The 18,996-nt window shown below is 43.9% G+C and overlaps 1 long non-coding RNA gene across 1 annotated transcript in view; it reads left to right on the top strand.

The window, feature by feature from the left end:
• Positions 1-18,793, top strand: part of LOC137549579 (uncharacterized) — a 76,597-nt gene extending 57,804 nt beyond the window's left edge. The window contains exon 3 of the long non-coding RNA XR_011026832.1: positions 18,583-18,793. This is a non-coding gene — a long non-coding RNA (uncharacterized lncRNA). The remainder of the gene's footprint in view (positions 1-18,582) is intronic.
• The last annotated feature ends 203 nt before the right edge of the window (positions 18,794-18,996 follow it).

Genomic DNA, 18,996 nt, shown 5'->3' on the forward strand with positions numbered 1-18,996 from the left:
GTCATAGACTTAGGCCTCGTTCACATCATCCGCGCTTCCATGCGCATTTGGAAGTGCGTATGATGTGGTAACATGCAAGAACGTCAGAATGGTATATACAGCCCTTCTGCCGTTCACATCAAATGCGCAGTACAGCAGTACAATGCGCTACGGTGCGCTTGCATACTGCTGCATGTATTCTGCCCGCAAGCGCAGAGCCGTCCCATTCACTGTCAATGTATAGGATCAGCAGTGTAGCGGGTAGCAGTGCAGATGGCGTGCGATCGTATGCGTTGCGTTTTGATCGCACGGCCACCCGCGCTGCATAGATGTGAACGAGGCCTAAAACTAGTCCTTGATAGTCCTTGTAGAAGGTACAGACAGGAACAAAGAACATCTATCAAGCCCTAGGCAATGTAACTGTGGGTAGATGTAAGAGTGATGTGCAGGTACTCTGCAGGGGAATGAGGGGATTCTTCCTCTATTACACATTCTTCATGTACAATCTGAACCAGGTTTATGGGTGATAGACAACACCTCTGTGTTCAATGCAGGGCTGTGGAGTCGGTACAAAAATCCTCTGACTCCTCAGTTTAGGATTCCTCTGACTCCTCGACTCCGACTCCTCTAATTTGCATATTACAATCTTGTTGATTGAAAGTATGTAACATGAAATTCGTCTCTTAACTGCCAACGCTTAGGAATTTTAAAAATCAACTGAAGTGAGAAGGATATGGAGACTGCCATATTTATACCCTTTAGTCATAGACTAAAACTAGTCCTTGGTAAGAGTACTTGTAAAAGGTACAGGCCGGAACAAAGAACATCTATCAGGCCCTAGGCAATGTAACTGTGGGACATGTAAGAGTGATGTGCAGGTACTCTGCAGGGGAATAAGGAGATTCTTCCTCTATTACACATTCTTCATGCACAATCTGAACCAGGTTTATGGGTGATAGACAACTCCTCTGTGTTCAATGTCCACAACATTCTCAGTGGATTCCCTGCAGCTCTGTGGAGAGTGCACATGTAGAGTATAGTACTACTGTGTAACAAAGTAAACCTGAGACAGATGAAATGAAAGTTTTATACATACACGGGGCTTCCTCCAGCCCCCTTCAGGTTAATCAGTCCCTCGCTGTCCTCCTCCGCCACCTGGATCTTCTGCTATGAGTCCAGGTACTTTGAGCCAGTCCGGCGTAGTGCGCATGCACACACTCCGCCGCCGGGAGCGTACTACACCTGCACAGCACTGTTGCGCAGGTGCAGAACGCTCCTGGTTGTGGAAGCGGCATGTGGCCGGACTGCGCTGACTGGCTGAATTACCAGTACTCATAGCAGAAGATCCAGGTGGTGGAGGAGGACAGCGAGGGACTGATTAGCCTGAAGGGGGCTGGAGGAAGCCCCAGGTATGTATAAAACTTTTCTTTTCATCCTTCTCGGGTACCATTTAATTCGTAGTCACCAAACCAAATTTTAATAACATATCAAATTATTTGATTTAATGAGCAAAGAGAGTGCGTACATTTGCATAACTCAGAATCAACGAAGAATTATTTCCATCTCATTGACCATCTCTATTAGCTACACGGCTACACATCAGGCTTTATACTTACAGTATAGATGTTATTTCGTATATATGAGATTCCTGTGTACACATCATATATACAGTCACAATCAGATGTGTATATCTGACTTTAAAAATACGGGGACTACTTTATTGAAGCAGCACAAGTAACTAATTTTGATTGGTTTATTTCATTTGTGTGGACTAAGCACCGCTATTACTGTATGTATAAACTATTTATGATGACTATTATCTTAGAAATAGAACATTTTATCATAATTTCTATTTTAATTACAGTTTAAATTCATTAGGAGTCGGAGTCGAAGCATTTTTTTCCGACTCCAGGCACCCAAAATTACCCCGACTCCGACTCCACAGCCCTGGTTCAATGTGCACAACATTCTCTGTGAGGAGTGCATATGTAGCATATAGTGCTACTGTGTAACTTAATGTAAACCTGAGACAGATGAAAGTTTTGTACATAGCTGGGGCTTCCTCCAGCCACCTTCAAACTAGTCAGTCCCTCGCTGTCCTCTGCCACCTTGATCTTCTGCTATGGGTCCAGGCTCTTGAGCCAGTCGAGCGCAGTGCGCATGCACACACTCCGCCACCAGGAATGTACTACATCTATACCTATACCTACAACAACATATCAAATTATTTGATTTCATAAGCAAAAGTGGTGCATGAATTTGCATAAACCAGCATCAACGCAGAATTAATTGCATCTCATTGACCATCTCTATTAGTGACACAACTACACATCAGGCTTTATTCTTACAGCATATGTTATTTAGTATATATAAAAGATTCTTGTGTACACATCATATATACAGTCACAATCAGATATGTATATCTCACTTTAAAAATACGTGGACTGCTTTATTGAAGCACCACAAATAACTATTTTTGATTGGTTTATTTCATTTTTGCGGTCTAAGCACAGCTATTACTGTATATATAATTTATGATTATTATCTGAGAAATTGAACATTTTATCATATTTTCTATTTTAATTACAGTTTAAATTCACTGGGCTGGATTCACTAAGACAAATAGCATGCCTTATCCGAGTTAACACGCCTTATCAGAGATAACGCTCCTTATCAAAGTTAACTAGCCTTATCAGAGTAGCATAGCGAGCGCTAGGAACTTATGCCTGCTAATTGGCAATGACGAGAGCTCCACTCGTCCTGCCCTGAGCCCCTGTGGGTTCGTAGCGCTCGCTGTGCTACTCTGATAAGGCATGTTAACTTTGATAAGGCGTGTTATCTCTGATAAGACATGCTATTTGTCTTAGTGAATCAAGCCCACTAGGAGTCGGTCGGTGCATTTTTTCTCGACTCCGACTCCAGGTACCCAAAAATTGCTCCAACTCCTCGACTCCGACTCCACAGCCCTGGTATTGCTGCATGGATGTATGAGCGTAGGCTGGCCAAAAGAGTTGGAGTTGGGAGAAAATGCACTCCTCACAGAGAATGCTGTGCACATTGAACCAGGGATGTGGAGTTGGGGTAATTTTGGGTGCCTGGAGTTGGGAAAAAATGCACCGACTCCGACTCCTATTGAATTTAAACTGTAATTAAAATAGAAATTATGATAAAATGTTCTATTTCTCAGATAATAGTCATCATAAATAATTTATATATACAGTAATAGCTGTGCTTAGTTCACAAAAATGAAATAAACCAATCAAAACATAGTTACCTGTGCTGCTTCAATAAAGTAGTCAATCAACAATGCAGGGTAGTTCACCAGCCTCAGGATGTTACCATGCAGATCTCGGGGAGTCCTACTGGGATGAGGGGTCCATCACCCCTCTCAATTTCAAAGTCCACAATCATAAAACATTCCCATCCAGGACTCGACCCACAAACAGATGTGATCTTAATCACTGGTATTTATTCCATTTTTGCAGAAATATGTACAGTATAACAAAACAGCACGACGTTTCGGGCATAGGCCCTTTATCAAGTGCTCAAACTTCTGATATGAGCAATGCAACATATAGAGACACAATTTAACACACCACACCCAGCAATTGGGGGGCGGGTACATACTTAGTTACTAGTTAACCCTTTCAAGGGTAAAGAGCTGCTACCTGTTAAAGGAAACATCTGAGACTAAAGTCTTCATTCAAGCCACCAGGTGATTGAGTCCCCAAACACTCCATCCAGTAGGCCTCACGTCTAAGGAGCATGTTTCTGTGGGACTTGCCCTCCTGGAAGGATACAACTTCCAATATCTGCCATCTTAGTTGGCTCACGCTATGTCTTGACTCAACAAAATGTCGCGCCAGGGGGGGACACTGTGTTTATATCCTCTCCCCTATCCCTGGCTTTCTTCAAGACCTGGATGTTACTTTTGTGTTCATTGAGCCTAATCTTAATTTCCCTTGTGGCCTGACCCACGTACCCCAGGCCACAGGGGCACTTGATGTAATAAACTACCCCCTTAGTGTCACATCTGGCAAAATCTCTCAGTGTGATGGATGCTCCTGTACGGGGATGATGTACCTCTGGGCCCTTAATGATGTTATTACAATGCTGGCAGTGGAGGCACGGAAATGTACCTGTCTTAGGGGGACCCAGAAACCTCTGGACTACACCCCCAGTCCTACCGATGTCAGCCCTTACCAAATGGTCTCTTAGTGACTTTGCTTTCCTATACACAAATCTAGGTGGGGCTCTACAGATTGGAGCAATTTGTGGATCCATCTCAATCACCGGCCAGAATTTCAACATTATGTCTCTTAATATTGCCGACTCTCTGCAATATGTGGTGATAAAATTTACTTCATCTGTTTGATCACATTCAACAGTTTTATATTGTCTCAACATTTCTCTGGTCATCCCTGCTACCTCCAATGCTAATTCCTCACATCGCTTCCTGCTGTACCCTCTACTCACGAAATCCTCAGTAAGGAGCTGCGCCTGTTTGTGGCATAAATTATCCGTGGAGGTAATCCTCCTTGCCCTAATATATTGGCTCTTAGGGAGCCCATTCACCAATGGCCTAGGGTGACAGCTGCTGGCCAAAAGAAAGCCATTCTTATCAGTTTCTTTTCTATAAAGATCGGTTTCGAAACCATGTTCTCCCTTCCTGATCTCAATGTCAAGGAAGTGTAAGCTGCTGTCACCATACTCCATTTTACATTTTAAGGTACTGTGTTTCTGATTTAGGGCATCAAAAAACATGCGCAATTCTCTCTCACTTCCTGTCCAACCAAAAAATAAATCCTCTATAAATCTACAGTATCCCAGGATGCCAGTGGGCCCCCCCCCCACCCAGAATGTACTGTATTACAAAATCAGACATCACAATGTTAGCTACCGTAGGTACCTTAAAATTTAAAATGGAGTAGAGGTTTCTGCAGGGCTGTGGAGTCGGAGTCGTGGAGTCGGAGTCGTGGAGTCGGGCAATTTTGGGTGGCTGGAGTCGGAGTCGGGAAAAAATGCACCGACTCCGACTCCTAATGAATTTGTAACTGTAATTAAAATAGAAAATATGATAAAATGTTCTATTTCTCAGATAATAGGCATTAAAAATAATGTATATATACAGTATATATACAGTAATAGCTGTGCTTAGTCCACAAAAATGAAATAAACCAATCAAAATGAGTTACTTGTGCTGCTTCAATAAAGCAGTCCCCGTATTTTTAAGGTCAGATGATCATATCTGATTGTGACTGTATATATGATGTGTACACAGGAATCTCTTATATATACTAAATAACATCTATGCTGTAAGAATAAAGCCTGATGTGTAGCTGTGTCACTAATAGAGATGGTCAATGAGATGGAAATAATTCTGCACTGATGCTGATTTATGCAAATGTATGCACTCCCTTTGCTGATGAAATCAAATAATTTGATATGTTGTTAAAATTTGGTTTAGTGACTACAAATTAAAGGGTAACTGAGACGGATGAAAAGTAAAGTTTTATACATACCTGGGGCTTCCTCCAGCCCCCTTCAGGCTAATCAGTCCCTCGCTGTCCTCCACCACCCGGATCTTCTGCTATGAGTCCTGGTAATTCAGCCAGTCAGCGCAGTCCAGCCGCATGCCGCTCCCAGAGCCAGGAACATTCTGTACCTGCGCAATAGTGCTGCGCAGGTGTAGTATGCTCCTGGCGGCGGAGTGTGTGCATGCGCACTACGCCCGACTGGCTCAAGTACCTGGACTCATAGCAGAAGATCCAGGTGGCGGAGGAGGACAGCGAGGGACTGATTATCCTGAAGGCGGCTGGAGGAAGCCCCAGGTATGTATAAAACTTTAATTTCATCTGTCTCAGGTTTACTTTGTTACACAGTAGTACTATACTCTACATATGCACTCCCCACAGAGCTGCAGGGAATCCACTGAGAATGCTGTGCACATTGAACACAGAGGTGTTGTCTGTTTACAATCTCCTCATTCCCCTGCAGAGTACCTGCACATCATTCTTACATGTACCCACACTTACATTGCCTAGGGCCTGATAGATGTTCTTTGTTCCGGTTTGTACCTTTTACAAGTACTCTTACCAAGGACTAGTTTTAGTCTAAAGGGAATAAATATAGTAGTCTGCATATCCTTCTCACTTCAGTTGTCTTGTAAAATTCCTAAGCGTTGGCAGTTAAGAGACGAATTTCATGTTACATACTTTTAATCAACAAAATTGTAATATGCAAATTAGAGGAGTCGGAGTCGAGGAGTCGAGTCGGTGGAATCCTAAACTGAGGAGTCGGAGTCGGTGGATTTTTGGACCGACTCCACAGCCCTGGGTTTCTGGGTCCCCCTAAGACAGGTACATTTCCGTGCCTCCACTGCCAGCATTGTAATAACATCATTAAGGGCCCAGAGGTTCATCATCCCCGTACAGGAGCATCCATCACACTGAGAGATTTTGCCACATGCGACACTAAGGGGGTAGTTTATTACATCAAGTGCCCCTGTGGCCTGGGGTACGTGGGTCAGTCTACAAGGGAAATTAAGATTAGGCTCAATGAACACAAAAGTAACATCCAGGTCTTGAAGAAAGCCAGGGATAGGGGAGAGGATATAAATACAGTGTCCCCCCTGGCGCGACATTTTGTTGAGTCAAGACATAGCGTGAGCCAACTAAGATGGCAGATATTGGAAGTTGAATCCTTCCAGGAGGGCAAGTCCCACAGAAACATGCTCCTTAGACGTGAGGCCTACTGGATGGAGTGTTTGGGGACTCAATCACCTGGTGGCTTGAATGAAGACTTTAGTCTCAGATGTTTCCTTTAACAGGTAGCAGCTCTTTACCCTTTAAAGGGTTAACTAGTAACTAAGTATGTACCCGCCCCCCAATTGCTGGGTGTGGTGTGTTAAATTGTGTCTCTATATGTTGCATTGCTCATATCAGAAGTTTGAGCACTTGATAAAGGGCCTATGCCCGAAACGTCGTGCTGTTTTGTTATACTGTACATATTTCTGCAAAAATGGAATAAATACCAGTGATTAAGATCACATCTGTTTGTGGGTCGAGTCCTGGATGGGAATGTTTTATGATTGTGGACTTTGAAATTGAGAGGTGTGATGGACCCCTCATCCCAGTAGGACTCCCCGAGATCTGCATGGTAACATCCTGAGGCTGGTGAACTACCCTGCATTGTTGATTGACTACTTTATTGAAGCAGCACAGGTAACTATGTTTTGATTGGTTTATTTCATTTTTGTGAACTAAGCACAGCTCTGTTTGTGGGTCGAGTCCTGGATGGGAATGTTTTATGATTGTCAATAAAGTAGTCCCCATATTTTTAAAGTCATAAACATATCTGATTGTGACTGTACAGTATATATGATGTGTACACAGGAATCTGTAATATATATATACCTCTAAATAACATCTATGCTGTAAGAATAAAGCCTGATGTGTAGCTGTGTCACTAATAGAGATGGTCAAGGAGACGGAAATCTGCGTTTATTCTGGTTTATGCAAATGTATGCACTCCCTTTACTCATGAAATCAAATAATTTGATATGATGTACAATGCAGAGCTGTCCACAGTCCCCTACTATAATCTGGTGAGTGCAAACTAAACTGGGGAGAGGAGTCACGCATGCTGCACTTTCTCACTGTCACCAGGGTGTTTGTGGAAATTTGTTCTGGAATTACGCTATGGGCAACAAACTTTGTGGGGCTCCCCACAGGCCCCTACAAAACACAAAGTTTGTTGCCCATAGCGTAATTCCGTAATTCCTGCGCAGCTCAGCATTGTACATCATTTGAATTTTGTATAGATGAAGCAGCGATCCCACGAATAGTGCCGTTTGACTTTTCTGGTTTCAGTCTAATAACACTGTATAAGACTGATTGGCTGTAGTAAGGTCTGAAAAGACACCGTGAGACTTTTGTTGGCTTTGATATGAGCAAGATAGTTTGCTGCACACAGGTTTAAATCGATTTGACTCTAACATAAAACAACATAATATAAAATAAAAATAAAAAATCTTTGTAAATAATTTGATATGTTAAAATTTGGTTTGAGGACTACGAATTAAAGGGTACCGAGACGGATGAAAAGAGAAATTTTATACATACCTGGGGCTACCTCCAGCTCCCATCAGGCTAATCCAGTCGCTGTCGTCCTCCGCCACCTGGATCTTCTGCTATGAGTCCCGGCAATTTAGCCAGTCAGCGCAGTCCGGCCGCTCCTACTGCCAGGAACATTCTGCACCTGCGCAATAGTGCTGCGCAGGTGTAGTACGCTCCCAGTGGCGGAGTGTGTGCATGCGCACTACGCCCGACTGGCTCACAGTCTCTGGAACCATGGCAGAAAATCCAGGTGACGGAGGAGGACAGCGAGGGACTGATTAGCCTGAAGGGGGCTGGAGAAAGCCCCATGTATGTATAAAACTTTCATTTCATCTGTCTCAGGTTTACTTTGTTACACAGTAGTACTATACTCTACATATGCACTGCAGGGAATCCACTGAGAATGTTGTGCACATTGAACACAGAGGTGTTGCCTGTCACCCATAAACCTGGTTCAGATTGTACATGAAGAATGTCTAATAGAGGAAGAATAGCCTAATTCTCCTGCAGAGTACCTGCACATCACTTACATGTACACACAGTCACATTGCCTAGGGCCTGATATATGTTCTTTGTTCCTGTCTTCTGCAAGTACTCTTACCAAGGACTAGTTTTAGTCTATGACTAAAAGTATTAGAGGCAGAAGATCAGCGTGCTAGCTAGGAAACTGGTATTGTTTAAAAGGGAATAAATATGAATAAATATCCTTCTCACTTCAGTTGTATTTTAAAATTCCTAAGCGTTGGCAGTAAAGAGGTGCATTTCATGCTACATACTTTCAATCATATGCAAATTTGAGTCTGAGTCGGTGGAATCCTGTACCGATTCCACAGCCCTGTTAGGGCCTATTTCCACTACACGCGGATTCTGGATGCAGAAAAACTGACTCCAATAAATGTCTATGTACCTGTTTCCACTAAACGCAATTTTTCTGATGCAGGTTAAGGTTTCCCATAGGCGTTTATTGGAGTCAGTTTTCTGCATCCAGAATCCGCATGTAGTGGAAATAGGCCCTAATACAGAATACATTTGGTAATTTTGAGTGAAGTTCAGTGTGATAGATTATAGGTATGTACCAGAAAACACTTTTACTTATAGGTGGTTGAGATATGGTTGATTATATGGGCAATAAGACTTGTGTAAAATTAATGCCACATTGATAATTACTCTTGGTGTTTGCTTTTTATGTGGTAGTTTTGGCATGTCACTTATTTTGGCAAATCATTAGTATTAGCTTGTCCTGTTAATATCAATTACCAAACAATTTTTGGTGGCCTCATGTTGAATTGCGCACCACCCATGTGGGGAGACACTCAGGTACCCTGAACAATATTCGTAAACAAACTGCAAACCAGAGTGTCTTCATGTGCTTCAATAATTTTGATTTACAGCCTGCAAAACATTATACGAAACATGGTTCACACTACATCTAAAATTCTAAAACCAATGCTTAAACATGTAAGCTCTACTGGTTTTCCACTGTCCCCATCATGGTACCACACCGCCTTGATCGCCCAGCATAAAGCCTATGCTAATCAATCGGTGTATCCAATCATGTCTGGACATATGTGGGCCCTCCACCCAGCGCACACCAAGAGGCCTCCTCATCCACACTCCAGCTGCAGTGCACTGCCGCTGCAAGATGACACTTGATTCTTCTTCTGCTGCGACCAGCTAGTCCTTAGCTTTCCTCTGATTTAATTGACCTATCAAGCCTGCATTACAATGGGGATATAGCCACTTAAGTAACTTCAATCACTTTCTTTTTGCATCTCCACGTTTCCGCAAGTCAGATTTCCCAATTGCAGTTCACTATGCTAGCCAGCGTAAGATTACAGTCCATTACTTCTCACACAGCTCAGCGGAATCTATCACATTCTCTATTGCACTGTATACTTCCGTGTGTAATGGTTCCCATGTGCTATTGTATTACTCACGACCTTTCCTGCAGACTCTGCGGGTTTCAGAGGGAGCTACGCTCAGGGCTTTTCCTTGGCTACAGCCGCCCGATGCTAATGTCGCATCACCTCCCACGCTTCCTGCTCCGGTCACATAGCATCTCTCATGCGGAGGTAGTTGGTGCAGCCCGGCGTCCCGGGTAGTGAGCGCTCACATGCGTCAGCCTAACCCCGCCCACTGATGCGTTTCGCCCCGCCCACGGGGCTTTCTCAAAGTGTGTGGGGTATGGCTCTAACTGCAGCAATGCCTCCTTATAGAGGCCATTATTCACGGCTTCCTGGCTCCTCCCTGTTTCACAAGATACCATCTTTGTTTCAGCTGAACTAAGGGCATCAGACAACTTAACTTTCCCCCCAGCATATCAAGTCCTTTTTCTCAGCAATATATAGTAAGCCCATTTTCTCCTGTTTTTCACTATATCCCCATCCTTATTTCAAAAAAATACACCATATTTAAGTCTGAGTTCAAGCCGTCTGGTATTCTAGTCCCCAGACGGTAGATCTAGGTTGCTTCAATTTTGTATAGATAGTTTTCAATATCTCCTCCTCTATGGGACAATTTTTGTTTTATAATACCTTTAAATCTTAGCGTTGTGGGATCTCTATTGTGGAAACGTGCAAAATGTGTCCCCAGCGGGCTATCTTTCTCTGCCTTTTCTATATTTTTCACATGCTCCCCAATGCGGGTGCCCAAACGTCGTTTCATTTTCCCGATATACAGTAAATTGCACGGGCATTTAATACAGTACACCACTCTTTCTGAATTACAATTCATATTATCCCTAATCTCAAAAGACCTGGTACCCTTAGCATTGGAGAATACTTTTGTTCTCTCCACAAGGCCACACACATTGAATTTGTGAGTAAAGAGAAAGGAACATGATTAAACAAGTTCCCCCAAACATTTTGAATGTTTTGCTGTAAAGATTGTAATGTGTGTGGCCTTGTGGAGAGAACAAAAGTGCTGGGCGATCAAGGCGGTGTTGTACCATGATGAGGACAGTGGGAAACCAGTAGAGCTCACATGTTTAAGCATTGGTTTTAGAATTTTAGATGTAGTGTGAACCATGTTTCATATAATGTTTTGCAGGCTGTAAATCAAAATTATTGAAGCACATGAAGACACTCTGGTTTGCAGTTTGTTTACAAATATTGTCCTGCTAATACCCTCCTATTACTGCCGTCAATGTCACCATCTGCCTTCTGTTATTACATGTTAAGGTGGCCATAAATCAGGTTATTTTGTGGGCCGATTGACTTTCTGATTCAATATTTGTTTATGGTCGGGCATGCACTTGACGGCAACGATTTTCATCCAATTCGATTATAATAATCGTATTGGATGGTCAATCGGCTGCCAAGTTGCCTGATGTATGGCCACCTTTAGTGTATCACTACTTGCCTGCCACTGTCTGGTCGTTAATGCTGTATGACTGTGTCATCACTACCTGCTGATATCACTAAAATTTTCACGAGATGCTGTTTTTTCTATAAATTTTTTTTGCAAGTTGTGGATCTTATGGATCTTAATGGGAGAGGAAACTGGATTTGAAAACGCTTGTACCTATTGCTTCATACAAGAATATTTAATATAGTTTCCCTCACCGGTTTTTTTTTTTTTTAAATAAATGGATATATTTATACAATTACCTATGTGTCCCTGCAGTGCCTTTATAGCGCGGAATGTGTTGACGATACTGCCCCAAAATTCTGTCAGTTACTGATGTCATCATTTTTTGGCTTGTGGCAGCCGCGCAGTTCAGGTGTATTTCTGAATGATGCATCAGCTATTGCCATGGCAATGTGTTAATGTTTTTTCTATTTAAAAACAATCAGTTGTATGTAACTATTACATTTTTTTTTTGAACTGAGCAATCTGAATTTTCCTTATTTTTTAGATTTGTCTATTGGCTGTGGTGGAAATTATGGTATATTTGTCTGAATATTGAATGGTGTAGGATATATTGTACAGGGTGGGCCATTTATATGTATACACCTTATCTATGGATACACCCCATATACCACACCATACCATCAATGTTTTTGTTCCAACAGTCTTGGAGGGATCTATCCAATGTGAGTTAGTGTCCGACCAATAGCGGTGGTTTTGTTTGTTAACTTCACCATTCACATAAAATGGTGTATCCATAGAAATGTCATACCCTGTAGATTTTTTTGATGGGTGTCATGTGGCCACCTTTATACCCGTTCTCACATCTGCAGTCACCGTGTCAGTACGCTGCTGACAGTTTTCATGATAAACCTAACCTATGTCAGTAGATTTTGGAACCCTCGCTACTTGCCATCCACTATTGCTGCCTGCAGTCACCGTCACAAACTTCTGTGTTTGTTGCATGTTTTGCAATTTTTATTAATCTTGCAATCTGGCATATCAAATGCAGTTGTTACCACAGTCGCTGAATTCTAAACATCATGCACTTTGCTATAGGAGTTGAAAAATGAACACATTGTTGATCATCTCTCGTGACTATCTATTGGCTGCCCATACACTGCAGGCCGATTCCCGATGAATATCAGAGTGAATATCTGGGGAATCCACCTTATGACGTGATGCTGCATCTGCTGCCTATCAACCTCCTCTGCTGTCTCCTCAAATGTTCATGTGCCCCTTTGGTGCCCATGCATCTCACCTGCTCCAGCTGCCGTCATTGTCCAGCTTTTCCCGGTCTCCTCTGCTGCCTCCCTGACCACTGTGGTCACACGCAGCTACAGCGTGGCGTTGCGTGTGATGTCACACACACGGCTGGCGGCACTCAGGGGAGACAATGGAGATCGAGTCGCAGCAGCTGAGGCAGGTGAGGTTCACATTGCATGGGCACGGGTCAGATTTATATTTGGGAAACGGCAGCCAGGGTCCGCCGTCTTCGTTGGTCATCGCAATGTCGCACGCCATTATCATCACACACTCGATCAACTATGTCGGACTGAGATTTTTCAACCCAAAATCAGTGAAGTCCTTGATCGAGCAGGCTTGTTACGGCACCAATTTTCATTTGATGAATTTATTGAATCGCATATATGGCTAGTTGTGTGGCCAGCATATCACATCAGTGCCTGATAATTATTTCATTGCTACCATTGAAACATTTAATTATTTGTACACAAAAAGAAGGCGGCGCTACATAACTTATCTATATGAGCAACATCCACATAAAGAGACAGCAAAAGTATAGTCCACATCTGCAGAGGGGTCACAGTATGACAGCTTCTTAACTTCCTCTATCCTCCTCCAGCACCCGGTGAACAGACACTCACCAGAAAAAAATACCTTCTCTCAGGTCTAATAGCGCTTTGGGACACTTCGGGCCGTCCCCCACCACAGCGATCTGCTGTATGTCACCACCAGATTCCAGATTCCCTTTGTCTTCCCCTTCACATTAACCATCTTAGCATCACCGCCGATGGCTGCCGCTCAGGCCCTGCTGGGCCGATTTTGATGATATAAAAAGCAGCACACGCAGCCGGCACTTTGTCAGCCGCGTGTGCTGCCTGATCGCCGCTGCTCTGCGGCGATCCGCCGCTAGCAGCGGCGAAAGAGGGTCCCCCCAGCCGCCTGAGCCCTGCGCAGCCGGAACAAATAGTTCCGGCCAGCGCTAAGGGCTGGATCGGAGGCGGCTGACGTCAGGACGTCGGCTGACGTCCATGACGTCACTCCGCTCGTCGCCATGGCGACGAAGTAAGCAAAACACGGAAGGCCGCTCATTGTGGCCTTCCGTGTCACTTCTGGCCGCCGGAGGCGATCAGAAGAACGCCTCCGGAGCGCCCTCTAGTGGACTTTCATGCAGCCAACTTTCAGTTGGCTGCATGAAATAGTTTTTTTTTTTATTTAAAAAAAACCCTCCCGCAGCCGCCCTGGCGATCTTAATAGAACGCCAGGGTGGTTAAAAGCCGATCTCCATACAGAAATTACCTCAAAGCAAATGCCTCACATAGTGTAAAACCAGTGACATTTATTTATATATAAAACAGATTTGCACTTACAAATTTTCTTCTTTCCCCCGTTCTGTTGGGCCCGGCTGGCACTTGTAGTCCTTCTGCTGTAGCCGAAAATGGCGTGCACTACCACTATCTCCTCAGCTCAGGACGCCGCTCTGCCCTCGTGGTTCAGCGGTTTCCGCATCAGTAACCCGCCTTACATGTTAGCGGCGTCCTGAGCTGAGGAGAAAGTGGTAGTGCACGCCATTTTCGGCTGTTTTTGGACTCTTTTGGAATCCAGTTGGGTTGTGGTGTAGCGCTGAACTCCTTATATATAAACTATTTAATTATTTGTGTGTATTAGTTTAAGCAGACTGTGATTGTCTATTGTGACTTAGATGATCAGATCACATTTTATGACTAATTTGTGCAGAAATCCATAGAATTCCAAAAGGGTTCATATACTTGTTCTTGCTACTGTATATGCACGCCTTTGCTGGTTGCTTGTCACTGTAATGTTGGTGTTCCTTTGCAGCCTGCTTGTCATTGGTAAATCTGCGTTACTTCCTTTGCGCCTGCTTGTCATTGGTAATAGTGCTGTGATGTGTATTGGTATTTACTTCCTTTTAGAATTATCTGTCATTGTTTTTTGTCAGTTAACTGCTTGTCTTAAAGGGGCACTACGGCGAAAAATTGTAAAATTTAAAATATGTGCAAACATAGACAAATAAAAAGTACGTTTTTTCCAGAGTAAAATGAGCCATAAATTACTTTTCTCCTATGTTGCTGTCACTTACAGTAGGCAGTAGGAATCTGACAGAAGTGACAGGTTTTGGACTAGTCTATCTCTTCATAGGGGATTCTCAGCAAGGCTTTTATTCTTTATAAAGATATTCCTGAAAAAGGATTTAAACAATGATGCTGGCCAGCTTCCCTGCTCCCTACACAGTTTTTTTGGCAGTTGGACAGAGCAACTGCCATTCACTGAGTGCTTTTGAAAATAAATATATCCCTGAAAATCCCCTATAAAGAGATGGACTAGTCCAAAACCTGTCACTTCTGTCAGATTTTGTACTACCCACTGTAAGTGACAGCAACATAGGAGAAAAGTAATTTATGGCTCATTTTACTCTGGGAAAAAAATGTACTTTTTATTTGTATATGTTTGTACATATTTTAAATTTTAGTTTTTTGCTGTAGTGCCCCTTTAAGGTACCCATACACTAATCTCTTTTCCCTGGCAGATTCAATCACTGTAATTGAATCTGCTGGGGATCGATGCCCCAACATGTCCACCTGATCGTAAGTTTGATAAATTTTGCTCCGAAATTGATCTATCAGTCTGGACGGAAGATCTCACAGGAAAGGAGATGGGGAATGGCAATATGTAATTGTCTGGGGTCCCAGAGCCAGTGATGGACCCCCAGTTCACCCCACCCAGTTAATATTGCTCCCTCGGTGCCCATACAGAGTACTCACAGTGCAGTGCGCTCGCCACTCCTGTCCAGCCAGCATGATCCTTCCATCTTCACTTCCCTGATGTCTCTTCTCAATGACCTGGTGACATATTATTTGAGTACGAGCTTGATGCTGGGTCACAGAACGAGCATCAGGGGAGATGAAGATGGAAGAACATAAAAGGGGGCCATACAGGTGAAATGATCAGGTGCGAGTACTGCAGGGGCCTGAGGAAGCCTTTCACTACAATTCTACCCTTTCCTTTTTGCCTTTCCACTAGAAAGTACCTTCATGTGCTTGTCATTGAAATTGTTTGTACTGAACAGTTCCTATTTGTGTATTCAGTTTTAGGCTAGGGATTGCCATTGCCTTCCCTGTGACAGCACCCATGGGAAAGCGGTGCAGGGCAGTCACCGCAGGTTGCTTTGGATACAGTGAAGCTTACAATCAAAAAGTATGCTTTGCTGTCACTGTTAATGCATACAGTCAAAAGCGGCGCCTGGAAAAAATGGCGCACGGTTTGGAATGCCCCTTAAAACGCTATTTAGCGTTTTAGACTTAACGTAATTTTCCGTTTTAATAAGCCTGTGGTATTATAGTCAAATTTATAACCAGTAGATGATGCTTTTCAGCATAGAGTTATAAAAGGATGTCTAAGCATTGTTAAGCCAGGTTTACAAGAAGAAATGATAGCCTACTGGTAAAGTACGGGTCTTTAAAGGAAATTTTGCAGGTTCGAATCAGTGCACGCTACTTTTTTTTCTTTTCTTTAATTGATAGAGATACCACTGCTATTTGTGCATTGATAAAAGATTAGTTGAAATATACTTTTTTATGAAGTAAACGTTTTGTGTTATTGATATCCCAGCTGAATATCGTATGCAAGGAGGAGACACTGAGTTACTGGCTGCAAACTCATCTTTATTCTGCCTTCCCACTTTCTTTGCATACTGTATGTTATGCAGCAGGGATATTAAAAACACAAAACTTTGACTTCGTAAAAAGTATTTTTTTTAACCTTTTCGGGACCGGTCACCTACCCCCCCCCCCTCCCCCCTTAAGGACCAGGCATTTTGCGCGGGAAGGGGGTGCGCGCGCTTGGGGGGGTCAGGCGGCCGGATCCCGTCTGTGGCTGCCTGGATTTGTGTCCCCCCATGGTGGCCTGGCCCCCCCCCTCCTGCCAGCAGCCTTCACTTACCTTCCAGGCTCCAGCGATAAGCCGCACAGAACCCTCTTCTCCAGCCAGCATCTCTGTTCTGTCTGACGATCAGTTCCGGGTCGCGGCTTGATGACGTCAGACGGAGCGGAGATGCCGACCAGAGCGGAGGGGGCGCCGATCGTCGCTGGAACGGCAGGGAGGTGAGTGGATCCTCTTCTTTCTCCCCCCTGCCACCACAGCTGTCAAACTGATCACTACGATCCGACGGCGATCGTAGTGATCATGTGATCAGCAGCCATACGTGATGGCTGCTGATCACTCGGGGGAGATGTCGGCTGTCTTATGACAGCTTAGGGCCTGTACACACTGCTGCGCTTTTAAAATCGCATGCGATTTTTAAAAGCGCAAGCCTTCATGAGAATAGGAAAAGCGCATCGCAGCAGTGTGTACAGGTCTCCGCGATTTTCATTATTTTTCAAAAGACCTTGCGATTAAAAAGCGCATGCGATTTGAAAAGCGCAGCGCAAGCGCAGCAGTGTGTACAGGCCCTAAATCTCCTCCTCCGAGTGCGCACGATCGCGTCGGGAGCGGAAATTGCGGGCCGGCGTAGATCCTACGCCGCATCAGGCTAGAACAGCCACAAGTGCGGCGTAGGATCTCATAGAGGCGGTCCCGAAAAGGTTAAACTAATCTTTTATTAATGCTCAGATAGCAGCGCATGAATCAAATTAAAATAATTAAAAAAAAATGATCATTGACTAGATTCGAACTGCATCTTGCACAAAATATAACCTCAGTTAAGTCCTATACCGCTGCACTAAACACTGTTACAATTTCAAAACGCTAATTAGCGTTTTACATTGAATTGACGGCGCCATAATGTTCTGGTGGAGCTGTGCGACATTTTTTCCTGCTCCCCTGTTAACACATACATTTTGTAGCAAAGCACTGCATGCAGTGTGGATGCTGCATGGTGTTATACCGTGTTATACCGTACCCTCCACACTAATATGAAGGCCATTGTTATCTGCCTGCCGCTGTTAGTTGTATATCAATGATATTTTGCCCTTAATTGGTGTTTTCTGCTTGACATTGGGAATATCTGTACTTGTGATATATATCTATTTTTTCGATTGTGGACAATATCTGCATTTCATGATCTACCTCTTAGGCCCGGTTCATATTAGTGTTAAAAAGCGAACAGATACTGTACAAACGGAACGGATGCGAATGAATACAATGCTAACCTATGAATCCGTTCTCATCCATCTGCTTGAATGGATCCGTTACCTACATCCTGTAGAACGGACCCAAAAATGCTGCAGAACCTATTTTTCTGGACCGGGAATGGAAGGTTTAAGCTCTGCATTGGGGGTAATGGGAGAACAGAACGTTTCTTCACACTAGTGAAGAAACGGACCGTTAAGGGGCATAATTCACGGTGGGTGGGTGGTCTGGTGGGGGGAGGGGGGATATGAGGGGATGTGAACCAGGCCTTCGGATGGGTGGATGAGCGAGGGTTAAAACGTACAGATTCCTGAAGCCGGCGGTAGAGACGGTTTCAGGCTTCTGTCTTTTTTCCGTGGCATTTGACCACATGACGCAGAAGAAGATGGAAGCCTGAAACCCTCTCTACTGTCTGCTTCAGGTATTTTATAACGCTTGCTCACCCACCCACCCAGCTGCTGCACCCTCCCTCACCTGGCAAACGGCATGAAAACCGATCCGAATATTTGGTGATCAGATCCATTTTCACAGATCCAATTGCCAGTGGGCACAAGCCATCCAGATCCGGTGAAGCGGAGACCAGATCCGCTGTACTGGATCCGTTTGGCTTAAAAAGGCAGTGTGAACCGGGCCTTATATGTAATACATGTGCTTCACTGGATTTCCTCGTTTGCTTGCTAAGTAAAGAATTCTGTATTTTTAAGTTGTTACAGGTGAATGTTAACAGTCCTCCATCTCTTTCTTAAAGGAGCATATGACATTTTGGGATGAGATGCAGTCATGCTTGCTTGTGGCACTCGGGGGAGAGAATGGAGGAGACCAGGAGCAGGTGGACAGTCATGGCAGCAGGAACAGGTGAGATTATAATGCACGGGCATTGACATTTTGAAGCAGTGGATGTGACATCACAAGGCAGTTTTACAAGAGATTTCTTGCTGAAATTGATCAGATGTCTGCCTGCGGTGTATGTGTAGCCGTTGGATCCCTCTCCGATCAGAGAGAGATCTGTCTTAGGGTTGCCACCTCATGCCTTTAAATACTGACACATGATTTATACATGCCTTGTGGCTAGTTAGATGCAGTTTAGACATGGATTGTGTTAGTAGCCCAAGAACCTTTATAACTTACATTTGCCGGTATTTAAAGGGACGAGGTGGCAACC

Source organism: Hyperolius riggenbachi, chromosome 1 (genome assembly GCF_040937935.1).
Source record: "Hyperolius riggenbachi isolate aHypRig1 chromosome 1, aHypRig1.pri, whole genome shotgun sequence".
Lineage (NCBI taxonomy): Eukaryota > Metazoa > Chordata > Amphibia > Anura > Hyperoliidae > Hyperolius > Hyperolius riggenbachi.